Source organism: Pristis pectinata, chromosome 44 (genome assembly GCF_009764475.1).
Source record: "Pristis pectinata isolate sPriPec2 chromosome 44, sPriPec2.1.pri, whole genome shotgun sequence".
NCBI classification, from domain to species: Eukaryota; Metazoa; Chordata; class Chondrichthyes; order Rhinopristiformes; family Pristidae; genus Pristis; species Pristis pectinata.
The window spans coordinates 2975761-3002117 of record NC_067447.1 but is presented as its reverse complement, the minus strand read 5'-3'; the positions used below and the strand labels follow the sequence as shown (position 1 = coordinate 3002117).

Sequence of the window (26357 nt, the reverse complement as noted above, 5' to 3'; positions counted from 1 at the left end):
CACCACACCGGACCTGATGACCGTCCGTCTGGAACTGTCACCGTGGTACACAGTCGCCTTCGCGTCTGACCGATATGTTGCCATGTGTTGTCAGAAGTTTAAAACAAAGTCCTGCCGGATGAAAACGGCGAGAATCCTTGCAGCATGAATTCTGATCCTGCTCTCCTTGGCGAACATCCCGTACCTGTTTGTATTTCAGCCTCGACGAATAATTGCCAACATTTCTTGGGGTATTGAATTTAGCTCGATGTCCCGAGCTCGCCAGCATTTGTCGCATTTACCCGATTGAAAACTTTCCAAGGTACAATGTGAGTCTGTGGTTAAATGTTTCTATTTAACGGGTCGACAGTCAGACATATCCTGGTGACGAACAAATCCAGAGGGCAATTGCGGAGTAAGAAGAGTGAGAATCATTGTGGCACGGAAATGGCGAGCAGAAGAAAATCTATATAATTATTGTTCAGTGTATCGGGCAGCTTCACGTTACTGTGAGCTGACAACGTCTGACACACTCCTTGTCGCCGGTTTCACAATGCATTCTCATCGCGACTATTATTCTCCCGCAGATATCGTGGCTCACGCACCTGAGTTCCTATACAAGCACATGTATTTATGCAGTGACCCAAACTAACTCCAGGGATGGGCTGAACACGTTGGGAATGTCCCCTTGGCGGTTTACGCCGGCATTGACCAAGACAGATGTACGTCAAACCAAGTCCTCCTGTGCTCCATAGTCCTCGGTTCCATTCCGTGCCCCCTGTTAGAAGAGGCACGGTTCTGTAAGGGATCCGGATTGTTCTTGTGGAAAAGAGTAATATCAAATTAATGGGTTTAATGCCTCGTGCTATGAGTAATTGACATAAACTCGTTGTTGTATCACTATAATAAGAATTCGTTGAAGGTAAAATGAAAATGGTGGAATGTCCGGAATCGACGGGAGTTTGGCCTCTCAGCCAGAAGTTTCATCAGCGCCGCTGCGGAACACAGGTGGAAATCGAGACGAGAGGTAAACATGCGCTCCTGAGCCAGAGCGACCTGTGGTCCGCCTTGGTCTCCTGTAAAACAGCGGACACTAACGATCAATACGATCCCGAGGTAGATAGCCCGAACTGTTTCTTGATGAAAACTGAAGGAGCGAGGAATCGGGGCAATTTTCTCCGAATCCTGAGGGCACCAGCCTTTCAGCAAGTACAGCGGGACTGGAGAATACGAGCAATAATGTCACGGTAACTTGTGGTTTGGAATTCAAGAATAAATTAATGTATCCCCTCGAAATAACCCGTTTTACTTTAATGTCGGTTGCGTTCTTGTCTCTGTTATGTGACCATAAGTTGGCCCTGATTGAAAATTCAGGTAAGAAGTTTCCAGTCTGTTTCGGACCCGTCCAATTTCCCGCTGCACACTTCGGGTGTTGAACAATGTTGCTCATCATCAGAACAGAAGCAATGGTAGCAGGTGACGGCCACCCCGCCGCTCGAAACTCTCCACCATCAAGTAAGATCACAGCTGATTGTTGGCCACGGCTCCAGCTTCCTGCTCGATCCCCAGAGTCCCGACTCTGCTGCAGCCCAAAGCTCTATCCATCTTAGCCTCAAATATACACAAATATACACTCCTCCGTCGGCTATCCTGGCTGGAATAATTTCAGCAGACCCCACGATCGGCACTTGGATTACAGAAATTCACCCTTCCAGAATTCACAAAACAATATCTAGAAAGTAAATACGACGTAAAATTTGTTATCACGTAATTGCTCCGAAAAGAAGTAAATGACACAAAAATACATTTCTCTTCAAATCTGAGCATCCACAGCTGCCTGGGTCAACGGACCCAGGGTCCTAACCATGCTTCCCTGCACTTGACACCAATCAATGGAAAACACCATTAAAACACCAGCCCTGTCAATCCCAGCACGGCCACACGCCGTTATCACATCAACTTTCTTTCTAAAACCCTGGAAGTTCAGACCCGTTCTGCTTAATCTTTCCCCTCAAAACACTGCCGTCAACCCAGCGATCGACACTGAGAATCTTTACTCGACGGCCTCGAAATGAGAAATAGCTATTTCTATATTTCAGGAGGGAAATCCGACATGGACCAGACGTGATCTCACTTAAACCCTCCTCAGGTGTACCAACACGTCCTTATTCGGTTGCTGCACTCCCTCGTAATGGAAGCCACTCCTCCGTCGGCTATCCTGGCTGGAATCATTTCAGCAGACCCCACGATCGGCACTTGGATTACAGAAATTCGCCCTTCGAGAATTCACAAAACAATATCTGTAAGTTAATACGACGTAAAATTTGTTATCACGTAATTGCTCCGAAAAGAAGTAAATTATACAAAAATGCATTTCTCTTCAAATCGCATTTCTTACCACAGATGCAGACGATGGATTTTCACCTTGCAGAAAATCGTATTACGGCCCTTACTCGAGGGGGCCTGTACCCCCACCCACCCCATCAACGCCCCAGCTCATCACCACACAGCCTGGATGGCCTGTACACAGTTTCATTCATCAGTTGACACAAAGAACACAAGAAGAAGAGGCTACACTGATCGAACAATCTCGTGTTTCCCATCCGCGTGTTTCAATGTCGTTTGGAATTCCAGTCTGTGAATCGCATTTGGCGAACTGTATGCCTGATTTAAATCATTCTATTCATTTTATTTCCTCATTTGTACCCTTTGTGTTATGACAGAGCAGCCTGGCGTGCTTCTGAGAGCCAGTACACTCTCTTATCTGGATGCCTTTTGGGTGATGAGTTCCAAAGTGCGGGAAGAGGTGGGGCATTTTATAAATGGGACGGCAAATATTATGCAAATATAAACCTTACCGTATTGTCCACAGATAAATACTGCACTCACTCATGCCGAGTTTCAGACCGCATTCCACTCCCTGATCAGCAGACCAAAGGCAGAGTGTCCTTTATCTTATGACGCTCGGTGAATATTAGGCCGGTATGTCTAAGCTGTATTTTAATATAATTTGCACAAGTATTGAGTCTGTGCCATTTGTGAAAAGTGAGGTCCAATTATGGACATATCTTTGCAAGTTTTAAAGAAAAATATTTCCATTCACTAAATCACGCCGTTGTTCAAGAAAAAAATTTGAATATTGTCCGTCATTTGCTATGAGACAAGCGATGGACTGAAGGAAAAAAGTAAAATTTGGGGCCGCCGCAGTCCCATGGTCAAAGCTTTTGGTAGAAAGTGAGTGGCATCAAAGTTGAAGTTTTTCAGGCTCTTCTTTGCACTCTTTTCCCCCACTTGGTTACAGTTAATCTATCTGGTTCTCCTTCTCTGTTTCTACCCTCCCACCGGCGTCCCCTAACTTCACTCCCTCTCTCACCCACCTATCTCCATCTGCCCATCAACCTCTCCTCATCTAGGTCCACCCAGCGCCTTGCAGCCCAGTGCCTGTCGACTCATATTGGCAAGTCCCCCCGATACTCACATCAATTTGCAAGGTCTCGACCCGAAAGGTTCGGTCATCTCTCTGTTTTCAAAGATTATGCCGGAGTTGCGGAGTTCCTCCAGTCAACTGTTTTTGATCCAGATTACAGAATCTGCCTTCTGTTGTGTCTCCAATATGATCAGGAATTGCGTAACTGATAAACTGTGGGGAGATTCGCCGTCGCCTGTCTCTCTGTGTCCTGCACGCTCATTCTCGCTGATCTCCAGGCTGGGTCGGAATAGTCTCACACATTCTTGCGCCGAGGATCTCGCCGCTGCGCTCAATACATATCGCTCACTGACAGGGCTGGACTTTGACGTTAACGACCTGCGAGATTCAGCAGTGAAACAGCTGTGTGCGGATCTTGTGAACCAGGAATGTAAAATACAAGTCCTTCGGTAAGTCTGTGAAGTTTATGGGTGTATTTTCTTTTTATCATTTCTCAATATCTCTGAAAGTTGGAAAGCTTGAATAACCCACCCTTAACCTTGGCTCCGTCCGGTTCCGATCACCTACCCAAAGAAGCAACCGAAGCATTTCCGACGCAGCCTGTTGGACGCAAGCCACAATTGTTTGTTCGGGGCCGGTTTGATGTGGAACTGACTGAAGATTAAGGCTGGTTTCATCCAGTTCCCATTTGGTGCATTATCGCAAATGCAAAATAATAGTCACGTGGGTTCGAAAGTAGTTGGACAAAGAAAGATGTGAACAAATATAAGCTTTGACTAAGACCGGGTCAGGGTCAATTTTTGGGTGAAATATCAATGAGATTGATTCTGTAACACTGAGACTTCATTCATACAGTACTTCAAGATGCGCGCTAAAATGAAGCACACCTCATCCCCTGAAGAAGTAACAGAAAATATTTTTTGTGGAGGAGTAAATGTGTTTTGAATTGTGATTGTTTTACGGAGGAAAGGTGATGTCATGTTGATGACTGTGTTCGTGAATAGAGCTAAGGTAGCTGATGAAGCGAATGCGTAAACCCAACCGTATTCCCCTCCGTCCATACAAAGTTGCCTCCATCAGCAGGGAATGTCAGGGCAGCTAGAACCGTAGTTATGCTGCCGTGAACAAGGCCCATCCAAACGATGAGCTCCCGAGTAATCGAGAAATAGGGGGTTGCTTCGGATTTTCATGACGGAGCAATTCAAGGTGCCGAATGTTGTGGCCCGTCAACTAAGTCTTGGAGCAAATACACAACCTGCACTGGGATAATTCGAAAGTCCAAGCGTTTTCAGATTGGAAGGTTACCTGGTGTTTCCAGTCACTCGGTGTCTGAATATGACCAGCCCAATTATCAGCAAGGCTGTGAATACTGAACATTAATGTAGCCATCATAGACTCATTGTTTATGCAGCACGGCCCGACTCCTCCCTGCCAACCAAGTTGCCTACCCGAGCTGTTCTCATTTGCATGAATTTGGAACATATCACACCAAACCTTTCCTATCTTGGTGAAATTTACCCGCCTCTACTCCTTCTTCTGGCAGCTCTTTCCATGTAACCACTGCCTTCTGTGTAAAAGAAAACTGCCTCTCAGGTCCCCTTTACATCTCCTTCCTCACGTGAAACATGAGCTCTCGAATTTCACTCTCACTTGTTGATCTATATCCTGTTATAATCTCAGACAACCTTCTTCATTGTCCAGTACACCACCAATTTTGGCGTCTTCTGTAAACTTACTCACCATGCCAACTACATTCTCACCCACACCATTAATATGGATGAAAAACAACAGTGGACCAAACACCGACCTCTGCTGTACACCGCTGGTCGAGGTCTCCAGTCTGAAAAAAGGGAACAACCAACCATCCCGCTTTTGTGACTCCTGCCCGAAGCCAATTGTGTATCCCATTGGCTAGCTCACCCTGGAATTAGCTACCCCACCCTCGATATTGTCTTGACTCTCCTTTGGAGTTCATCCGTATGCCCTGATAAGAGACTGTGCAGAATTATGAGTACATGACCTCAAGTATGTAATTCACGGACATGTCTTTGTTAGGTCCTGGCAGCAATCTCATCGCGTTAGTGATGAAATGATGTTGTATCATTTCGCTTTACTTGACATCTTTCTCCGCTCTCCAGGCTGGGTCAGAACGGTCTCACGGCCTTATTGTGTTAAAGATCTCGCCCCCGCTCGCTCGTCAAACAAACTCACTGACTGAACTTGACTTGGATTACAATAATCTGGGAGATTCAAAAATGGAATCTATTGTCTTCGGCTCTGAGGAACCCGGATTGTAATATAGAGATATCCGTTTTAGTACCCAGACTGCAAGTAATTGTATTTACAATCACTAAACATCCTCATACGAAACAATGGAACAAATTACCTCGTCAGGGTCCAGCACTTCTGTCGCACTGACCCGGGATTCTTCGCCACAGGTCCGGCGCTGGGGCTGGCTTACGCGGCAGCGCCATCTTCTGTTCTGCCGCCCGTGTTGCTAGTTCCACCTGTTCGCACAGTGCAGCATCCACGCAATGCAACGGGGAATCGCACACCTGGAATTCTCCTTTTCACCAGTTAAGCAACCTGTTCACTGAATCCCCAACAGGTTAAACGCGGAACAGGTCCAGCGACCCCGGCGAGAGGCTGGTGGGAAAACAGTGGATCATTCTACTGGAGTTCGTGCAGCTGAAAATTGGTTCATAGTTTCAGACGTGTGTAGTTTCTTAGTTATAATAATGTATATGTTAAAGGAGCGTTTTAATATAGTAGTTGTCAACTAATAATTCAGCATGTGCGTTATTGCCGGAAGGCTGTCAGTGATTCTCCCTGAGCTGGTTTTGTGAGCTGCCAATTCCAACCATTTTGAGGGGGCTGTTCAAAACATTCAGCTAAAAATTCCAAAGGATCACCAATATATCTGCATGGTGTGCGACCTGGAGAGAAATGTGCAGGTGGTGACGTTCCATGTACCTGCTGCCATTGTCATCCCTGTAAAGTTGCATCAAAACGTTTCTATGTCCATACTGCACCATCCTTGTAATAGTGGCCAATGCAGTATGAACATTCCTAATTACTTGTTGAAGATACATGACAGCATTTCCTTTCAGTTAAAATGATCCTGGGGGCCCTTTGTACCGTATCAGTGTACCCTCACGGCATGCGTAGACTTCTCTTCCAAAGTGGATAACCTCCACATTATCCCACCAGTATACTCCAACTTTCAAGATTTTGCCCTCTAATTTTCTCCGATCGATATCCCTTGCAGGCTCTTTTTGTTCTCCTCACAAATTGCTAACCCACCCACACTTGTGTTGGTCATCAAACTCCAAATGTTGAACATCGCTGAGGTCCAGCACTGATCGCTGTGGCACTTCAACGGGTTACTGACAGCCAATCCAAGCCTAATCCGTTTATCACATGGATTGATGGGCTGCCAATCAAGTGGGCTGCCTTGTCCTCGGTATGTGTTGAACTTGGAATTGTTGGAGATGCGTCATCCAGGCAGGTGGAGTGTCTTCCCTCAGGTACCTAGCTTGTGTCTTTGTGGATGATGAGAAAGTTCAGAGAGTTGGAGGTTCGTTATTCATTACAGGATGCCCAGCACTCGACCTGTTCTTGTCATTACAATAATAATATGTCTGGTTCACTGGTGGGATTGTAGCTTTAGCAGCAATCTGCCTGACGGCAAGATGTTAAAGGGTCGAAGATAAAAAAGACTACGTATGTTGGAATCTGCAGCGAAAAAGAAAACAGAACACTTGGAAAACCGAGAAAGAAAGCGCATCAGCGCTTTTGCTTTCTCCGGAAGCGAAAGGAGTTTGGCATGTCTTTGACGACCCGAACCAATTTTTATCGATGCACCATAGAAAACATCCTATCGCAATGCATCACGGCTTGGTGTGGCAACTGCTTGTCCCTTGGTCGTAAGAATCTGCAGGAGAATTGTGGACACAGCTCAGCACAATCACGGAAAACAGACTCTCCTCCATGGATTCTGTCTATGTCTCACTGCCTCGGTAAAGTTGCCAGCATAATCAGAGACCCCACCCACACCAGAAATTATTTCTTCTCCCTCCCTCAACGGCAGAAGATACAAAAGCCTGAAAGTACGTACCCAACAGGCTCAAACCACAGTTTCTATCCCGCTGTTACAAGGGTATTGAACGGTTCCTTGGTATGATAAGCTGGACACTCGACTTCAAATTTCACCTCATTACGACATTGCAGCTTACCGTTTGACCTGCACGACTCTTTCTCTGTGGCTGTTCCACTTTATTCTGAATTATGTTGTTGTTTTACTGTGGACTAACTCAATGTACGGTGCAACGAATTGATCTGTCTGAAAGCTATGCAAGACAGCTTTTTCACTGTACTTGTAACAATAATAAACCAATTCCAATTCCAGGTCAAGGAGTAATCTGTGGAGGCAAAAGGTGTAAGTTGACGACTTCGGTCGTGACCCTGTTCAGGATGGACAGAGAAGAAGAAAAGAAGCTACAGAAAAGATCAACGCCCAGGTGTTCTCTTCCTACACTCACCCACCTGTTCACCGAGCTTACTACAACACTACCTGAGTTTACCTTTCCATCACGTGGTTCTATCTGTCCATTTCCTGCTCATCTGGTTCCAACTATCATTTTCCAGCCTCTGTCCCACCACCACACTGCTATATATCGGAGATCTGTCGTCTTCCCTTTGTCCTGAAATGCTGTTTGACCTGAAATGGTGTCTTGCAACTTTTTCCTCCACACTGCTTCTTGACTCATCGAGTTCTTCAGAAGTCGCGTTTTGGTTACAGGACGAATGTGCTGGAGCTAATCAGGCCAGTTTAATTATTTCTTTAAAAAAAATTTTTGAGGGACTTTTTAATGAGTTAGTTGAACAATGAAGGAATCTTCATGAGTTTCACACTGAATTCATTGTGTGGTTTTTAAATATCCCCCAATGAACGTTTGGAGTATGCAAGTAATTTCCAGCACAGTATCTTGAGTTTGGATCTGCTTCTGTAGATATTGCGCTGCTTAGTGCTCTGTAAAGCTGGAACTACCAGTGGAGTTATTGAATGTAATTTGAGGCAGGGTAAACGCAAGCATTGATATTTTAGTTTCACTGTTATAAAATGGCTGAATGTTCAGGGTTAACCGTTATCATAAAGAAACTCGGAGCATGTGTTATTTCCGTATTCAGTTATCTTTGCCGATCCACTTCCTCCATTGCCAGGTTAAAAGCCCGCTAGAGCTGTAAGGGGTGTCGCACATTTTTAACGCTCTCCAGTCACTACCCCTCAGCGGAGAGGCACTGAACTCGGGAAGTAGCTGCAACAGAATGATAAAGGGGCGAAAGGGTGCTTCGATCATTTACTGTCTAAGAATGCATTATGCTTATGTTGGAATAAAATGAGAACTAACGAACTGGTAGGGGGTAGAGACGGCATGAACGCAAATCCGTTGATTGTTTCTGGATGTCCCAAACATGTTGCAGTTACTTAATATCTGTGCATCGAAATGAAATCAAAGTGAACATGCAGAACATTTAAGTTAAAAAAGACAAAAGCTGGGAAACGCTGAGCAGGTCAGACGGCATTTTGCACAGTCCCAGTTCTGATAAATGAGTCCTTCCACAGCTGATCCACCGAGTTTCCAGAATTTTCTGGTTTCCATTTTATATTCAGTGCATTATGTCCCTGTGTACTGCAGGAAACATGACAGCAAATTGTGCTGAGCAAGATCCAGTCAACAATAATAATGATCAAATGTCCTCAACTTAGCTTCTGGAGACTAGATGAAGTGTATCTTTCCCTTCGGTGACCCACAGCCGGTTTTTCAGCGTGTTCCCCAGTCAGGACGGAGGATCATTAGCTTCCATGTCCGCCTTAGTTGTGAACCGGAAATGGCAGGAATACTTTCAGCACATTGCCGCCAGCAGACGGTCCCTGGGAGTCTGCTCCTGGGTTATATATCCTGGGGGGTGACTCCGAGAATATGGAACTTACAATTGACAGGGCTTCTGCGAGGTCGGTAGTTGTACACTGGGACTGGGTGTTCTCCTTTCGCACTGAAGCAGAAGTCTCGGGCGGTTCGACATTGGTTGTGGGGAGATCACTGACGACACTGTCCAGTGTGAGACACGGAGACAATGTGTGATGCTGCGGGGGGCTGTGGTGGTGGGAGGGGGTGGTGAATGACAGTTCACACAATGTGTCTCGGGGAAAATGGGTTCCCGGGATCAGTCTGCCCGAGTTTATGAGATGTTGAGCGAACATTTCTGTTTCTGGGCTTAGATATTTGGGTCGGAGTTCCTTTGGAAGCTGTCAGTGCTACTCTGTGGGGAGAATGAGCTACCATCCCACCTTTCATGAGAGAGGCCGTGATGAAAATCAGCAGTTCGTGTTTGCAATATTAGTCATGTGCCTGTGGTTGACTATTTGAACCATGTTTGGAACCACCCCCCTCACCTGTCCGTCAGCGGTAGATATCAAAGAAAAACTGAAGATCCTGGAGATTTGAATTAAAAACAGTAACGTTTGAAGCCGTTCTGACGAATGGACGAGAATTATTAACATTAGACCATGAGACATAGGAGCAGAATGCGACCATTCGGACCCTCGATTCTGCTCCGCAATTCGATCATGGCTGACGTATTTTTCCCTCTTTAACTTCCATTCTCCTGCCACGTTTCCTGCAGCCTTTGACGCCCTTACTTAATCAGGAAACTATCAAACCCTGCTTTAAGTGTCCCCAATGACTTGGCCTCCACAGCTCTGTGTGGCAATAAATTCCACCAGATTTACACCCTCTGGCTAAATAAATTCTTCCTCGTCTCAGTTCTAAAGGGAAGTCCTTTTATTCAGAGGTTCTGCCCTCTGGTTCCAGACTCCCCCATTATTAGAAACCTCCTCTTCACATCCACTCTATCCAGCTATTTCAATATTCGGCAGGTATAAATGAGATCCCTCCTCATGCGTCTAGAAACTCCAGCTAGAGAAGTCCCAGAAACATCGAAACTTTCCTCATACGTTAATGCTTTCATACCCTGATCATTCTCGTAAGCCTCCTCTGGAACCTCTCCAATGCCAGCACATCTTTCCTTAGATACGAGGCCAAAATCTGCTCACAATAATACAAATGTGCTCTGACCAACGTCTCATAAAGCGTCAGAGTGGCATCCTTGGTTTTTTATATATTCTCACCATCTCAAATAAATGCCAACATTACACGCACCTCTTCTGCACAGCCGCATCATCTGTCCTGCAATGTGAACCTGAACTGCCCAGAATACTTTAAAGGTGGCCGAACGATAATTTTAAACAGTGCAATATGACGCGCCAACTTTTAAAATCAGTGCCCCGACAGATGAAGGCAAAGCAGGACATACGTGTTCTTCACCACCTGTCAAATTGTCTTGCCACTTTCACCGCTGCCGTGGGGATGTCAACAGTACCACTAGGGCCTGGACAGGAGCTGACCCCTCCCTCAGCTGATCCCTCCAAGGGGAGAAAGCTATAGAGACGGGACGGTGCCCGGACGATGGACCCGCCCCTGTCCCTGTATCTGAGCAACTAGCACACAGCTCCGCCCCTTGTTGCCCACCCACGCTTTATCTTATCTTGCATACACAGGCCCTGCTCGGCTAGAGTTGAGGCGGCCCAACGCCTGCTTATCGGCAGACACATTACCCACCATACGTCAACGAAGGCTGTTTGAGCAACTGAGCCGCTATTGGTGACGGCAGATGTCAATCACTGGTTATAACCAAGAGCGCTGGCGGACGCGCCGAGTGGGCGTTGTCGCACCCCCCCCCCCATGCAGTCCCGCCTCCCGCTCCCTCCCAAAACTTGCGGTCAAACCAGAACAAACTTCAGAGCAAACGTCCCGCCTTTTTAACATTTAATTACAGTTCTGTCGAAGGGCAATTCGGACCGTTTGTGAACCGGTTTTCCCTACGGATGAGCGAAGCGTCTTCTTGCGGCCGGAGCCGTGAGTTGACTGGTTTATTGATAAGAGGCAGGAGAAGGCTGCTCGGCCATCGGCTTCATGCCGGCTTCCAGGGGAGATATTCCAAAAGTCCCGTCCGCTCATTTCCCCACATGTCCATCCGCTCGAACTTTAAAAACCTTCTCCTCTCCCCAACACTGAACGGTCATTTACAGCTGCCAGTACCGACCACCCTCTTTTGGATTGGGAGGAAGCTGAAGCCGCCTGTGTTCGTTCCCCCACATCCCCAGGCAGGTTGTGGGGAAAGATTCCCCTCGGCCATTCATTTTCTCCGGCTGTTTCTACATTTTACTCTTTCAGTGGCCGCGGTCCGAAACTTCCGCGGAGCAGGACAGGCGCGGGAGTGGAAAACCGCAGAGCAGCGGGGGAAAGGTCTGGTGGTTGTAGGAAGGATTGTCATTGGGTGTTCGGGCTTAACGGTCTTCGTCTGTGCTGTCAGAGCTCTGTAATTAACTATTCGTCGCAAACCACGTCTGCAGAGTGAGATGTGGAAATTTGTGCAGTGGAGATAAGGAGGAGTAAGCGTGAGGCATGTGGGGGTTGGGAAGAGATGTGGGCCTTTGGCAGAAACTGTACTGTAAACAGAGTTCAACCTAAACAGTAATGGCTGGATCGGACCTCCTTTTGAAACCTGGCCATATCATTTTTCCTGTAGATTTTCATATCTAATTGGCAAACGTAGTTGCGGTGTAATTCATGCAGTGTATTCTGGATGCGTATTCTTAGAGCAATGTGTTGAAGAACGAAACAGGGAGCATGGATTTCATCTGTCCATCTAGACATCTTCTTCCTGTTTCCCCTTACCTCTACCAACCCCACCTAGTGCCGTCTGCATATCAGTTGCGGATAAAATTGGCGAGTTCCGCACAGGTGCAGGAAGCGACACTTATGCAGTCTTCAATGTAGCTGAGAAAGAATCGAGAGTGGTGCCCAGGTAGGTTTGGAACATGGACTGCTCCATCGAAAAGACAGGCTTAACTGGGGACTATGAAGTGTCCATGAAAAGAGAAAGTGGGAACAGCCAAAAGAGAAGTGGTTGAATGTAAGTTGTTGAAAAAAAAAACAGGAGTCTATACATGTAGTGAGAGTAAAATGTTGTAATATAAAAGACCCGTGATTGTCGTGTATGCAAGACGAAGCCATCGTTTATACACAGTCAATAATTAGGAAAGCTATTAAAATGTCGCAAGCGGATTCTCAAACTCCGTGAGTTTTGATACTCTACAGGGATAAGATGGTCGCAGGTATATGGGAGGCCACCGCGTAGGTTTCCCTCCAGGTCACACGCCAGGCAGACATCACCATTCATTTTGCACTTTTGGGTCAAAATTTCAAACTCCCTTTCAAAACAGCATCGTTACCATATGCACATTAATAGTTTGAGTAGGAAGGTCACAAAACCTGCTCAAGGACAATAGTAGACAGTTTCAAAATGATCAGTGAAGCAGCCTCCTTTGGTCGCATCGGTGAGTACATCCGATTTATTTAACAGATGCAGGATGTGGGTGCTCTGCCCATCTGGTCAACGCTGGCTCCCGGGGAGGGATCCCACTAACTGTGTCCCCATCCATCTTAACACACATGAAACCCGCTCCCCTTCAAGCCGTTTCTCTGCACCCCTGCATCAAGTGATTTACAGCAGCCTGTCTTTGTGAACTCGAGAGGTAACTGTAGCCCTTCATTTCCGGGCCAGTTGTGGGTAAAATATCAGCACTAACGAGCATGTCCGAGAGTCCTGAGCTACGTCTGTGTGTGCAGAGAGCGACCCCGGTGGGTCTGCTGCCTCCCACTCCCAAGGACTCACATTTCCATCGGTGGTTTCTGCACTTTCCTCCTTCAGCCGAAGAAGCCCAGAACTCCACGTGGACAGGAGGGGAGCTGAAAGGGCAGGACAGCGGGAAATGTGAGCGGGATGGAGTCTGAGGGGTAAGTCAAGGAGAGTCTCTCATTGGGTGGTTGGCCTGAACACCCTCATTCTGTGCTGATCGGGTTCTGCGATTCATTCAGTGTAAACAACATCTCCAGAGCGAGGTGTGGAATCTGTGCTGTGGAGGTGAGAAGTAGTGACGGTAAACATCAGTGGGTGATTGTGGGATGTCAGTTCCCCTGCAGGAGCTGCACTGCAGGACACGGCTCTTTTTTACGCATATTGTGTTTTGTTGGAAATGTTCTTGTGGCATCCTAGGCAATTGCCACCACCCTCCACCCCACCCCACCCCACCCCACAGCAACAATGCGTCGGGCAGAAGAGAGAAGCCCCTCGGGCAGTCTGCAGCTATTTAAAAAATGAAATATTTGTTAAAAGTTCGTGAAAGAAATGGAACTAAGAGCAGAGAAGGATGTTGTCTTGGAACATATCCACATTACAGAACAGGAGGTTATGGCGGTCTAAATGCACATGAAGTTGAATAAGTCCCTGAGACGTGACCAAGTGTATCCTCCGGAAACGAGAAAATTAATTGTTGGGACCCTGACAGAGGTACTAGTGTCGTCTTTAGCCATGGATGAGGTACCAGATGACTGGAGGGTGGTAATGTTGTGCCTTTATTTAAGAAGGACTGCAACGGACAAGACGGAGAAAACAGGCTGATGAATCAAACACTCGTGGTGAAAAAGTTAGAGGCGGGAATTCTGAAAGGCAGGATATATCTACACAGGGATAGTCAGCGTGGCTTTTCTGCATGGGAAATCCTGTCTCAAAAATTGATTGAGATTTTTGATGAAGTGACCAAGATGATTGACGAGGGAAGAGCGGCAGACATTGTTTATATGGACTTTAACAAGGCCTTTGAGATGGTCCCACGTGACTGGCTGGTCCGGAATGTAAGATCACATGGGATCAAAGGTGAGCCTGCCAACTTGAAACAAAACTCCTTCGACCCATTCACGTCAGGCAGTGACTTCCAGAGCTGGTCTCTCTGGTTGTATGTGGGGTTGCTTCTGGATTTCCTCTCCGATCTCACCAGCTGCGATTCCTGGTGTCTGACATTTCTACTGCGAGAATAGGCTTTTTTCCATTTCTCTGGGTGGCTTAAATATCTCCGAACCTGAATTCAGTTTTGCAGCAGGAGTTCCAAAGCAAACAACTCTCTGTCGAATATTTCAGTCTGATTGTGATGCTCACTGTTTGTTCCAGTCTTGCTTGTTTTTGTATGTTTATTAGTAGTTCTGTACTAATGGGCACAACATCTGGACCGAATGGCCTGTCTAGTGTTGTACTTTTCGAATGTTTCAGCCGTGTGTGTATTGCTTGAAGACTGTAATTTATTGTCCTGGAGCAGGTTTCGAGAGCTCCCAATCCCACCTAATGCAGTGCATGCGATGTTATTTGGGGAGGCAGTTGACCCAAAAACGGAGAAAGAATGGCGATATATTCGCACGTCTGAATGTTGTGTGACCCGGAGGAAGATCTGCAGGTCATGGCATCTCTTGTGCTCGGTGACCATGTTATCGCTGTAAATTGTAACAAAACTTCCTTATTCTTATACTTCACATTTGTAAAAGAGAGCGAACATTCCATTAGCTCTCCTGATTATTTCCTGTATATACATGATAGATTGGTCTTCCACGCACAAGGATCCTGGGTCCCTTTGTACTGCAACATTGAACTCTCACTGCATGTATGGAATTTTGTTTTCTCATCGTTGCTTCCAAAGTGGATAACCTCATATTTTCCCACATCGTAATACGTCTCCCTCGCAACCCATATGTATACTTTTACAGATTTTTTATGTCCTCATAATTTGCTAAACTACCTATCTTTCTGTCATCAGCAAATTTTGCAACGGTGGTTTTGCTTTCTGCATCCAAGTCATTCATATAAATTGTAGGTAGTCCATGTCCAGCATTGAATCTCGTGCTACTCAACTAGTTAGTGATTGCTCATCCAAAAATCAACCATTTGTTCCAGTGATTGATGGGCTGACAGTCAAGTTGTCTTGTCATGGGTGGTGTCGAACTTGGGAGTTGTTGTACCTGCCCTCATCCACGCAAGTGGAGTGTCCTCCTTCAGGTTACTGACTCGCGGAAATGAATTGGAGTTCCTCATTGCAGCCTTTGACCTGCTCTTGCAACTGTCATATCGATGTGACTGGTTCAGCTTCTGTTCAGTGCTATCCCCCAGGGTCTTGATGGATAGTTCGGTGATGGCAGTGTCATTAAATATCAAATGTTGGTGGTTTGACTCTTTTCTTCGGGATGGTCATTGCCGGAAAAACGTGTTGCATAAATGTTACTCACAGATGTCTATGCCTAACTGTTGCCTTGGACTGGATTGATTATTGAGGGCTTCTATGGTTGCTCCGTCCTATCTGTTTACCACTGAGGCCGCTATCACTGGTGAGTTTGTGGCACAAGATCCCAGATGCCAGTGGGGAAGATCTTACAGGGTCAAAGAGGAAAGGGACTGCATTTGTTGGAATCTGTAACAAAAGAATATTTGAAAAACTCAGCAGGTCAAGCAGCATCTGGTGGGAAGGTTGGATAGAGGCTGTAAGGCAACAGGTTGAACCAGGTGTGGAGGGGATGATGGGTAGATTGAACTGTGGTGGAGGGTAATTTCGGGTAATACAGACTCCTGGTGTTCTCCCACACACACTCCCTTTGCTCACCTTTTCCATCCCCTTTCCCCAGCCAGTTCCACATATCTCCTGCCGTCCTTTGTCTCACCCCTCCATCCCCTCGTATCCGCTTACATCTTTTGCCTCCAGATGTGCTGTTTGGCTCAATGAGTTCTTTCATCATTGCGTTTTTGGTTCTAACAGGGTTGACTGTGTTGGAGATAATTTGGCGAATTTAGTGCATTGTTTAACAAAATTGATCCACATCTTTCAAGGACTCACGCACGATGAGCTCCGATGCATTCATACCGTGTGACGCCTCGGTGGGTGAGCAGCAGGTCGGGATGTGTGTCCTGGTTATCAGACAGTGTGTTGACCCCTGGCCGATGAGCCGGGATATCAGACGGTGTGTGTGACCCGGGGCAGATGGGTCCGGGAATCAGGCTGCCTGAGTTATGAGGTGTTGAGCGAACATTTATGTCCTGCTCACAGTGGCTGTGGGAACCCAATAACTACACCACCTGGTGTGAAACACGGGGACGATGTGTGATGTTGTCGGGGTGGGTCAGTGACACGTCAGACTGTGTGTCTCTGGAAAGTGGTTCCCGGGATATCAGACAGTTTCTGAGCCAGGGAGGATGGGCGCCATTGATAAGGCAGCCTGGGGTTTATGAGGTGTTGAGCAAACACTTCTGCTCTGGGCTCAGATGTTTGAGTCTGGAGTTCCTTTCGAATCCGTCAGTGCCAGTCTGGGGAGAGAATGAGTTCCCATTCCATCCTTCACTGGTAGAGGCCGTGAATAAATGAGTAGTTCCGTGTTTGCCACATGAGAAATGAACATCGGGTTCAGTATTCGAAACATGTTTGGAAATTCCCACTCACTTCACCTATGAGCCGGTGGAAATCGAAGAATTTCGAAAAATGCTGAGATCTGAAATTAAGCAGAAATTGTTGGAAGCCATTCTGACAGAGTGTTGGACATCAAAACTTAACTTCATTCCTCTTTCCACGGATGTTCTTTATCTGCTGAATGTTTCAAGAATTTTAGAGTTTTTAGCTGAAATTTACCTTGGGAAGGCTTAAGTCTCCTGGAGAATGTGCCTGTGCACAGCTGGCCCCTTTTGTGATACTTGATGGGGCAATAAAGAAACCACAGCCTTTCCCATTAAACTATCCTGCGACCAAATTGCAGGTTATTACTGGAATTGCCCTCATTACAATTGTCTCTGACTGTGAAATGAACAATGACTCTTTAGTATTACATTTCAGGTGTTGGGAAGTGAGAGGGACAATTATATATTTGTTCTTCAGATCATTATTTTTGTAGTGAGATTTGGGAACACCGACCAGAGATGTTTTTTTCTCCTTTGTATTTTCCACGTGCTTCATTATCTATCCGGTTAAAAATAGATCTGGGGTGAGTGTCTGACTGTAAAAAAGCCCACAATTGGAAGAAAACCAGAAACAAATGAACCAGCCCCAGCAGTGAGTGCAGCAACGGGAAAGAACCTCTTTGATTCAAGGTTTCGAATCATTCAGTTGGTTCGTCCCATTTACTCAGACACTGGTCCTTTGAACGTTGGCTTCTCTGGAAGGTTGTACCGCATGGCAACCAGGGAGAGATTGCTAATTGGATTGAAGGTAGAAAACAAGAGGATGATAATGGATAGTTGTTTCTCGGACTGGAGGCCCATGACCAGCGATGTTCCTCTGGGGTAGGTGCTGGGCCCATTGTTTGTCATAAATATCAACGATTTAGATTAGAGGTCATGAGATATCTTTATGTACTTCGAAACACAATGTGAAATATATATTTTGCGCATTGTGTTCTGGGGGCAGCCTGTAGGTGTCTCCACGCTTCCGGTGCCAACATAGCATGCCCACACCTTCCTAACCCGTAGACAAGAATGTACAAGGCATAGTAAGTTCGTTTGCAGATAACACTAAAATAGTCAGCAGAAAAGAGGTTGTCAAAATTACAGGCGGAATCTTGATCAGCTGAGTTAGTAGGCCAAGGAATGGCAAATAGAATTTATTTTGGATAAGTGCAAGGTGTTGAATTTTGAAAGGTCAAATCCAGGTAAGACTTTCACAGTGAACAGCAGGGCCCTGTGGAGTGTTGCAGAACAGTGGGACCATTGAGTCAGAATCAGAATCAGGTTTATTTTCCCGGTCTTATACGACATGAAATTTGTTATTTTGCGGCAGCAGTACAGTGTAAAGACATAAACAATCTATAAATTAAGAAATAAATATATAGTGTAATGTAAAAGGAATAACGAGTTTGTGTTCATGGGTTAATAGGTCGTTAAGAAATCTGACGGCGAAGGGGAAGAAGCTGTTCCGGAATCGTTGAGTGTGGGTCTTCAGGCTCCTGTATCTCCTCTCTGATAGTAGTTACGAGAAGAGGCCATGTTGCGGATGGTAAGGTTACTCACTGATGGATGCCCCCTCCTTGAGCCACCGTCTCTTGAAGATGTCCTCAATGGCGGGAAGGGTTGTGACGGTGATGGACCTGGCTTAGTCCATAACCTTCTGCAGCACCTTGCGATCCTGTGCATTGGAGCCTCCATACCAGACTGTGATGCAACCAGTTACAATGCTCTCCATCATAACTCCATAGAAATTTGCAAGAGTCTTTGCTGACATACCAAATCTCCTCAAACTCCAAACGAAGTAGAACCGCTGGCGTGTCTTCTTCGTGACTATTAGTACATGGTCTACTAAAAGGGTAGTGAAGAAGGCTTTTGGCACGTTGGCCTTCATAAGTCGGGGCATTGATAAATGTTGAGAGGTTTTGGTGCGGTTCTGCAGGACGTTAGTGAGGACGAAATTGGAGTATGGTGTTCAGCGTTGGTCGCCCTGCTATGGGGAATATGTGATTAAACTGGAATAAGTGCCCAGAAAATTAACGAGGGTGTTCCCAGGACATGAGAGACTGTATTATAGGGAGAGGTTGAGCAGGTTAGGACTTTATCCTGTAGAACGTAGGAGACTGAAAGTCGATCTTATAGAAGGATGTGAAATCACGAGTTGCAAAGATGGGGAGAATACATTCCGTCGTTTTCCCAGCGTTGGGGAATCAACAACGAAAGGCCATAAGTTTTAGGTGACGGGGGAAATATTTCATATGAAATTGAGGTGTAAATTTTAACACAAAGGGTAGTATCTATATGGAATCAACTACCAGAACATACGTCTGAGGCAGGCACAACAATTTTTGAAAGGCAGTTGGGCAGGAACATGGATTGGAAAGGTGAGAAGATTATGGGCCATTGGCGAATGGGACTAGCTTAGATGTGGCATCGTGGTTAGTATGGACCAGTTGTGCAAATGGCCCTGTATCCGTACATTATAACTCCAGAGTTACTTTGGAAGCTGTCAGTGCTACTCAGAGAAATAATGAATTCTCATCCCACCCTTCACTGGGAAAGGCCATGAATAAATGAGATGTTCGGTGTTTGCAACATTTAGTTATGTACCTGTGGTTCACTATTAATGCGAACTATTTTCAGCCTCTTGAAGCACTTCATGATGGTGGATGTCAGAGCCACAGGGCCGTAGATATTAAGGCACGTTACCTTATTCTTCTTTGGTACCGGGATGATAGTGGTGTTCTCAAAGCAGATGGGAACACCTGATTGAATCAGGGAGAGATTAAAAATGTCTGCAAATATCACTGCCAGCTGATATACGCAGGATGTAAGGTCACGGCCAGGGCCACCATCCGGGCTAGATGCTTTCCGCGTGTTCACTCTCCGAAAGACTGATCTTAGGTCCTCATCCGTGACCATGGGTCCAGGTTCATTGGAGGCTATCGGGATGGGTGGTGACATACCAATCCCCTTCTGTTCAAAACGTGCATAGAATGTGTGAAGCTCCTCGGCAAGCGATGAGCTGTTGTCGGAGATACAGCCCGACTTCGTTCTGCAGCCTGTTATAGAATGTAAACCCTGCCACAAATGACGGCTTGTCTGGAACCCGATTATCCACTGATATTGTCACATGGCATCTCTGAGAGCTTTGTGGAGGTTATGTATCGATTTCCAGTGAGGGTCAGGGTCAACTTATTTGAATGCTGCAGTCCTGGACTTCAATAGGGAGTGGATATCACTATTCATCCATAGTTTCCGGTTTGGGAACACCCTGATTTTCCTCTTTTCTACACAGTCCGCAACACACAATCGACCGGTGAGCCTGACTTAAATTGTAGGGAAGTTTCTGGAAGGAAATATGAGGGACAAGATCAACCATCACTTGGATAGTCAATGCCTTATGTGGAATAGTCATCATGGTTTTGTGCCTGCGACGTCATATCTGACGAGTCTTTTGGAGTTTTCGAAGAGGTAACTGAGGAGATAGGTGAAGGTAGGGAAGTGTATGTTGTCTACATGGACCTTACTAAGGCCGTTGACAAGGTCCCACATGTCAGGCTGATCTGAAAGCTTCGGGCGCATGCGGTTCAGAGGAAGCCAGCGAGATTGACACAAAATTGGCTCGATGATTGGAAGCAGAGGGTAATAGTTGAAAGACGATTCTCCGACTAGAACTGTGGAGCTAGTGGTGTGCCCTGGTCAGTGTTGGGACCTCCGTTATTCAGTATGTATGCAAATAATTTGGATATGAATGTAGATGGCGCGATTAGCAAGTTTGCTGATGTTACTAAACTAGGTGGTCTCGTTGATAGTGAAACAGGTTACAGTGAATTGCAAAGAGATCTTCATCATTTGGAAAGATGGTTTGAGAAATGGCAAATGGATTTCAACTTAGATAAGTGTGATGTAATTGATTTTGAACATTCAAACCACGGTAGACATTATACAGTGAATGGCAGGGCACTGAAGAATGTTGCTTAACAGAGGGACCTTGGAGTACGTCCACAGTTCGTTGAAAGTGGCTGCGCAAGTAGACAGGGTGAAGAAGAAGGCGTTTAGCACGTTGGCCTTTATCAGTTAGGGCATCGAGTTTCGTAGTAGGGACATCACGTTGCTGTTATAAAAATGTTCGTGAATCCCCACTTGGGGTATTGTGTACAATTTTGGTCACCTGTTAAATGAAAGACATGCTGAAGACGGTGCAGAAGAGATTTACGAGAATACGAGTGTGAGTTATAGGGAGAGGTTTTCCACGCTGGATCTTTATTCCTTGCAGCGAGGGAGAATGAGGGGTGACTTCATAGAAGTTTATTAAATCATGAGGGGTATGGAGAAGGTGGGCGGACATAGTATTTTCCCCTGGGTTGGGAGTCTAAAACTAAAGGACACAGATACAAGATAAGAGAATAGAGATTTAAAAGAGACCTAAGAGGTAACTTCGTCACACAAAGGGTACCTGGATTGAGCTGCCAGAGTAAGTGGTCAAGGCTGGTACCAATGCAACACTTAAGAGGTATTTGGATAGGTACCTGGAGGAGAGGGGCTTGGAGGGTTATATGCCGAACGCGGGCAACCGGGACTAGCAGGGAGGATGTTGTGGTGGGCATGGGCAAGTTGGGACGAAACGCTTTTTCCACGCTGTGTTATTCTATGAGTAATAAATGAGCTGGTGGTTGTTTGCAACATTAGTTATATCCTTGAGTTCAGTATTCTAACCGTGTTAGGAAATTTCCATCACTAGCACATGCCTGTGAGATGCTGGATCTCCGAAATAAAATCAGAAGTTGTTTAAAGCCATTCTGACAATGGGTCTTGGATCTGAAACATTAACTTTGTTTTCTCTCTTCACGGATGTTCCTTACCTGATGAGTGTTTCTTGCATTCTTTGTTTTTTATTACATTTACCTGGGAATAGTTTCTCTCCAGGGAAATGGACTCGTGTAGCAGTGTTCATTTCGTGATAGTTAATGGGAGCAGTAAAGAATCCACAGCGCTTCCTATTAAATTATCCTGCCAACAAGTTGCATGTTATTCCTGGAAAGGTGCTCATTATAATTGTTGCTGACAAGGTTCACACGAATGTTCCCAGGAATAAAAGGCTTAATACATGAGGAGCGTTTGATGGCTCTGGACCTGTATTCGATGGACTTCAGAAGGATGAGGAAGAGGGGCGTTTCTTATTTAAACCTAACAAATACTGAAATGGAGAGGATGGTTATATTAGGGGGAGAGCTGAGGATCCGAAGGCACAACCTCAGAATGAAGGATTTTCCTTTAAAAACCGAGATGAGGAAGAATTTCTTCAGCAATCGGTGCGTGATTGGTCAGGAGCTTAAAGGTTACAGTGAGAAGGCGGGAGAACGGGGTGGAATAAACGTCAAGCATAATTGAATGGCGGAGCAGACTGAATGAGCGGAATGGCCTAATTCTGCTCCTATGTCCTTTTGTGAACTAAACGATAATTCCTTCATATCCCATTTCAGGTGTTGTGAAATGAGGACAATCATACAGTTGGTCACCAAGATCATTATATTCGTATTCAAGTTTTGAATTTCACTGAGTTTTGCTTTCAGGAACACTGACCAGAAATGTTTTGTTCTCCTTTGTATTGCTGACCTACTTCATTATCTGTCCTGTAAAAATTAGACCTGCGGTGAGAGACTGATTGAAGAAAGCCCGCAATTGGAAGTAAACAGTAGCTGAAGACTCGGAAGCACCAACAAGTGAACCAGACCCAGGACTCAAGAGTGCCAACTAGGGAGAAACCTTTGACTCAACGTTTCCATTAAGTCAGCCAGGCGAAAGTGTGGTGAGTCTCATTTACTCAAACACTGGTCCTGTAAGTCTGTACAAAGGAAGCCAGAAAATAGTTTGGGTGAGACTGAGTGTGCCCAGAAGTGTCAAGTTATGTCTTTTGCAGACCCAGTTTCAATCGCTCCAGATGTGGTAACGTTGTTTCAGCAGCCTGGCTCTTAAAAACTGTTTGCATTCCCTCAAAGTGTTTCCTCATTGCATTTTAAGGTAGCTTTTGATCAATTGTTCTGATATTTCCTCATGTGAGTGTTACATCACAACCATGTCAAATTGAAAATTTCCCCCATTTTAAGATGATACAAGCGCAGTCCTTCTGTAGTAACTGCAAAAATAGGGAATTACTATCAGTTGCAACAACTAGTCATTGATTCCTGTGGCTACTGCAAGCTGGAAGTAAATGCTATTACAATGTTGGTCATTGGCAGTGGGAGTTTGCAGTATATTCCACAGGAAGTACCACTGCTGCAGTATCCTGCATCCTTTGAACAAGGGCCCAGTAACGAGCCACTGGGCTGTATTTCTGTGAGTAAGTGATTCGCTGAAAACACATATTTGTAAAGGTGGATAAAAAGGATCCCAATGTTTCAGTGGAGGAAGACCTGGGGACTACATCTTGTGTGGATTCACATTAAGAACTCATGAAAGAGAAGTGGAACAATGTTAGAGCTCATATAGTGTGAAATTTATCCTGCTCAATCTCATAACCACAAGTTGAGGAACGCTGAGCTGTGGAGCACAGGGGATGGATGCAAGTCAATGCATCCCAGATAAAATTTAGCGGCTAGCTCAGAAACAGACTACTTACGCACAGATTGCCTATGGCTAATGGACGCAATGCCATCCGAAACGTGTCACCAATACCCGGTGTGCACTGTTCTACGTATATCTCCCAAAAGACTGCCTGTGCGTACTGGACAGAATCTCATGTGGAAAGTGTTCCCAGTCGCCAGACTGCAGTGTCTGCTGTCCAGTCTCTCCACAGACTACCTATGGGTACTGGACCGAATCCCACAGGCATAATGTCCCCAATCGCAAATGGCAGACTGGTTGTCTGTCTTCCCACAGCCTACCAGTGGTCAATGGAGAGAATATCACAGAGAAAGTACCTCCATCTGTAGTGTGCTGTCTGTCGTACTTTCTCCCCCAGGCAGACACCTGAAAGGAGCTGACTCCGTACTCAGCGCAATAGTGAACTCTGGCATCAATGGACTGTTGCTGAACCGAGGACTGAAGGAAATTCGGTGGTGTGACCGTTTGCTTCAAATGAGTTTGTTTTTAGCAGAGGCGTGCACACTGATATACTTGAGATAAAGAGAGAAAGGCCTTTATTTATGCCCACGGAGAATCCACCCCTTTTTACAGGCAATGGAACATGGAATGTGGTCACTGTTGTCAGAAAGCATCACAGTTGTGTTCAGCAAGATCCCATAGGTCAGATTAACCAGATATTACCACCCTGGTTCTTTGGTGCTGACTGTAATTTTAAGTAGTTACTTACGTTTGTGTCTTTATCGTCACTGTCATGTCCTTGAGATGGGTGTGGCCTGCTGCATTCAGCACCTGCTGTTCTTCTGGTAAATCTGCTCTCACCGAGCTGCTGGGGAGGGAGTTCCAGAAGTTAGACCAAGTGATGGTGAAGGAATAGTGAAATAGTTCCAAATGACGTGTGAATTCGAGGGTAACCTGCAGCTGATAATGTTGACATGGCACCTGTTGTCTTTTTGATCTTGGTGATGGAAGTCAAGTGTTTGGCAGAAGTTGTCTGAGTATCCGGGAGGAATAACTGCAGTTCATTTAATAGATAGGACGCACTGCATCCGCACTGTGTCAGTGGCAGATGGAGTGTGTGGTGTAGTTTTGGAAGGAGCTCCGATCAAGTGGCTGCTTTGTCCAGGGTGGTTGTCAGAGCTGAACACCCAGGAGACTTTTCGATCACACTCCTGACTGTGCCTTGTAGACTGTCCCAACACTTGTGTTGCCAGGATGTAAGTCACTCACCATATCTCTGATCTTCTCTTGTAGCCTGCATTTGTGTTCATTGTCAGTGGTGAACCCCCCAGAATATTGATGGTGTGTTATTTGGTGATAGTACCAGTGAATGTCCAGGTTAAACATCCCTCAGTTGGAGATGGTCATTGCATAGAACTGTTGTGGTAGAATGTTACTTGCGTCTTAGCCCATGCATGAAAGCTGTCTGGGTCATTTTGCAGGCATGGGATGTTGCTTTAACGGTGGAGTTGTGAATGGAATTGAACTTTGTGAAATCAACAGTGAATATCCCACTTCTGACCACAGGGTGGCAGGAAGGTGATTGATGAATCAGCTGAAGATGGGTGGATCTTGTTCACTGACTTTATTCTCCCTGTCTGACCTTCAACTTATGCGATCTGGTATTTTACATTCCCACTCTGGGAATAAAGACTCTGACTATCCTGTCGATTTCTCTTATAGTTTTATACACTGCTATTAGATCGCCCCTCAGCCTCTGACTCTCGAGCGAAAGTAATGCAGGCCAATACTCTCCAGTCCAGGCAATATTCCGATGCTCCTCTTCTGCAACGTCAACAAAGCCGCCACATCGGTCCAGTAACTGACCAGAACTTTACTGAGTACCTCAATTGTGGCCTCACCAAAATTTTACGCATTTGCAATATGGCTTGCCAACTTGTACAATCAATGCGCTCACCGGTGGAGGCAAGCACGCCGTACGCTGTCTTTACCACGTTATTTGCTTGTGTTGCCACATTAAAGGAGTTGCACACCCTGTATCTTTGCATCTCCTCCTTATTCCAATATAATTTCCTTTTCATTATGTGTCCTTCTTTCTTAGGTTATGTTGATTTTCCTTTTATCTCACTCGCTTTCACTGTACCTTAGTCCATTATATTTTTTTAAATTCTGCCAAACTTTCTCTTCCCTTAATTCCGATTTCCCATATTCCCTCTTTCATTCTCTCGATCTCACGTCTGTTTACTCATTCACTGACTTTCTCTATTTTTTTGTTTTTAAATGTGAAAATGATGACGACCCTCCATGGCAGTATCAATTTCTAAACTGGAATCTCTTGTATTTGTCCCTTGAACCCTGTTAATGGTAGAAGTTGCTTTCAGTGCAGAGAAGAAACGACGCCCACTGATAGTGTTTTCCATGGCACAACAACGGTGAGTCGTTGAATTGGGAACATGCCTTCCTTCCACTTCTACTTCTGCTTAATCGCAGGTTCATAGGTTCTGACAATTTTCTTCGTAGAGAAGTACTGAGAGGCCAGACGTATGCAAATGTGAATTATCAGTTGGCAGACTGTTGACCTGCAAGTGGGGCCAAAGGTCAGGGGAAGTTGGGGGTAGTGGAGTTGGGGCATGTTTGGACCAGCCTTGATTTTATTGAATGGCAGGATGGGCTGGAGCAGTCATGTTACCTGCCATTGTCTCTGGTGTCTGAGTGTTTAATAGATGGAACAAACATGTCAAGAGGGTTCAGGGTGATGTAGGCAAAGTGATTGAGTGGGAACAACGGGTTAGCTGGAGTATAGTGTGGAAAATGTGAGGTCAACAATTTTGGCGGAAGGGATATAAATGATGAGTGTTGTTACGGACTCAGTGAAAGTCCCTTTAAGATAGAGAGTGTGTGTGTATGTGTGTGTGGGGCGTGCTTACGTCAATAGAAGATAAAGGACGTAATGACGTTGTTGAAGAAGAAGGAGAGA

At 45.7% G+C, this 26357-nt stretch overlaps 1 protein-coding gene across 8 annotated transcripts in view; it reads left to right on the top strand.

Moving 5' to 3' along the window:
- Positions 1 to 12246: 12246 nt before the first annotated feature.
- The window catches only part of LOC127566688 (NACHT, LRR and PYD domains-containing protein 3-like), a 49634-nt gene continuing 35523 nt past the window's right edge, over positions 12247 to 26357 (top strand). For 5 of the 8 annotated variants that reach the window (XM_052009240.1, XM_052009237.1, XM_052009239.1 and 2 more), the window contains exons 1-2: positions 18265 to 18386; positions 22484 to 22646. The gene's annotated coding sequence lies outside the window, so the exon portion shown is untranslated. Of the gene's footprint in view, positions 12338 to 13300; positions 13330 to 18264; positions 18387 to 22483; positions 22647 to 26357 lie in introns of those variants that run through there. The other 3 variants (XM_052009233.1, XM_052009236.1, XM_052009241.1) reach the window with 3 other exon arrangements.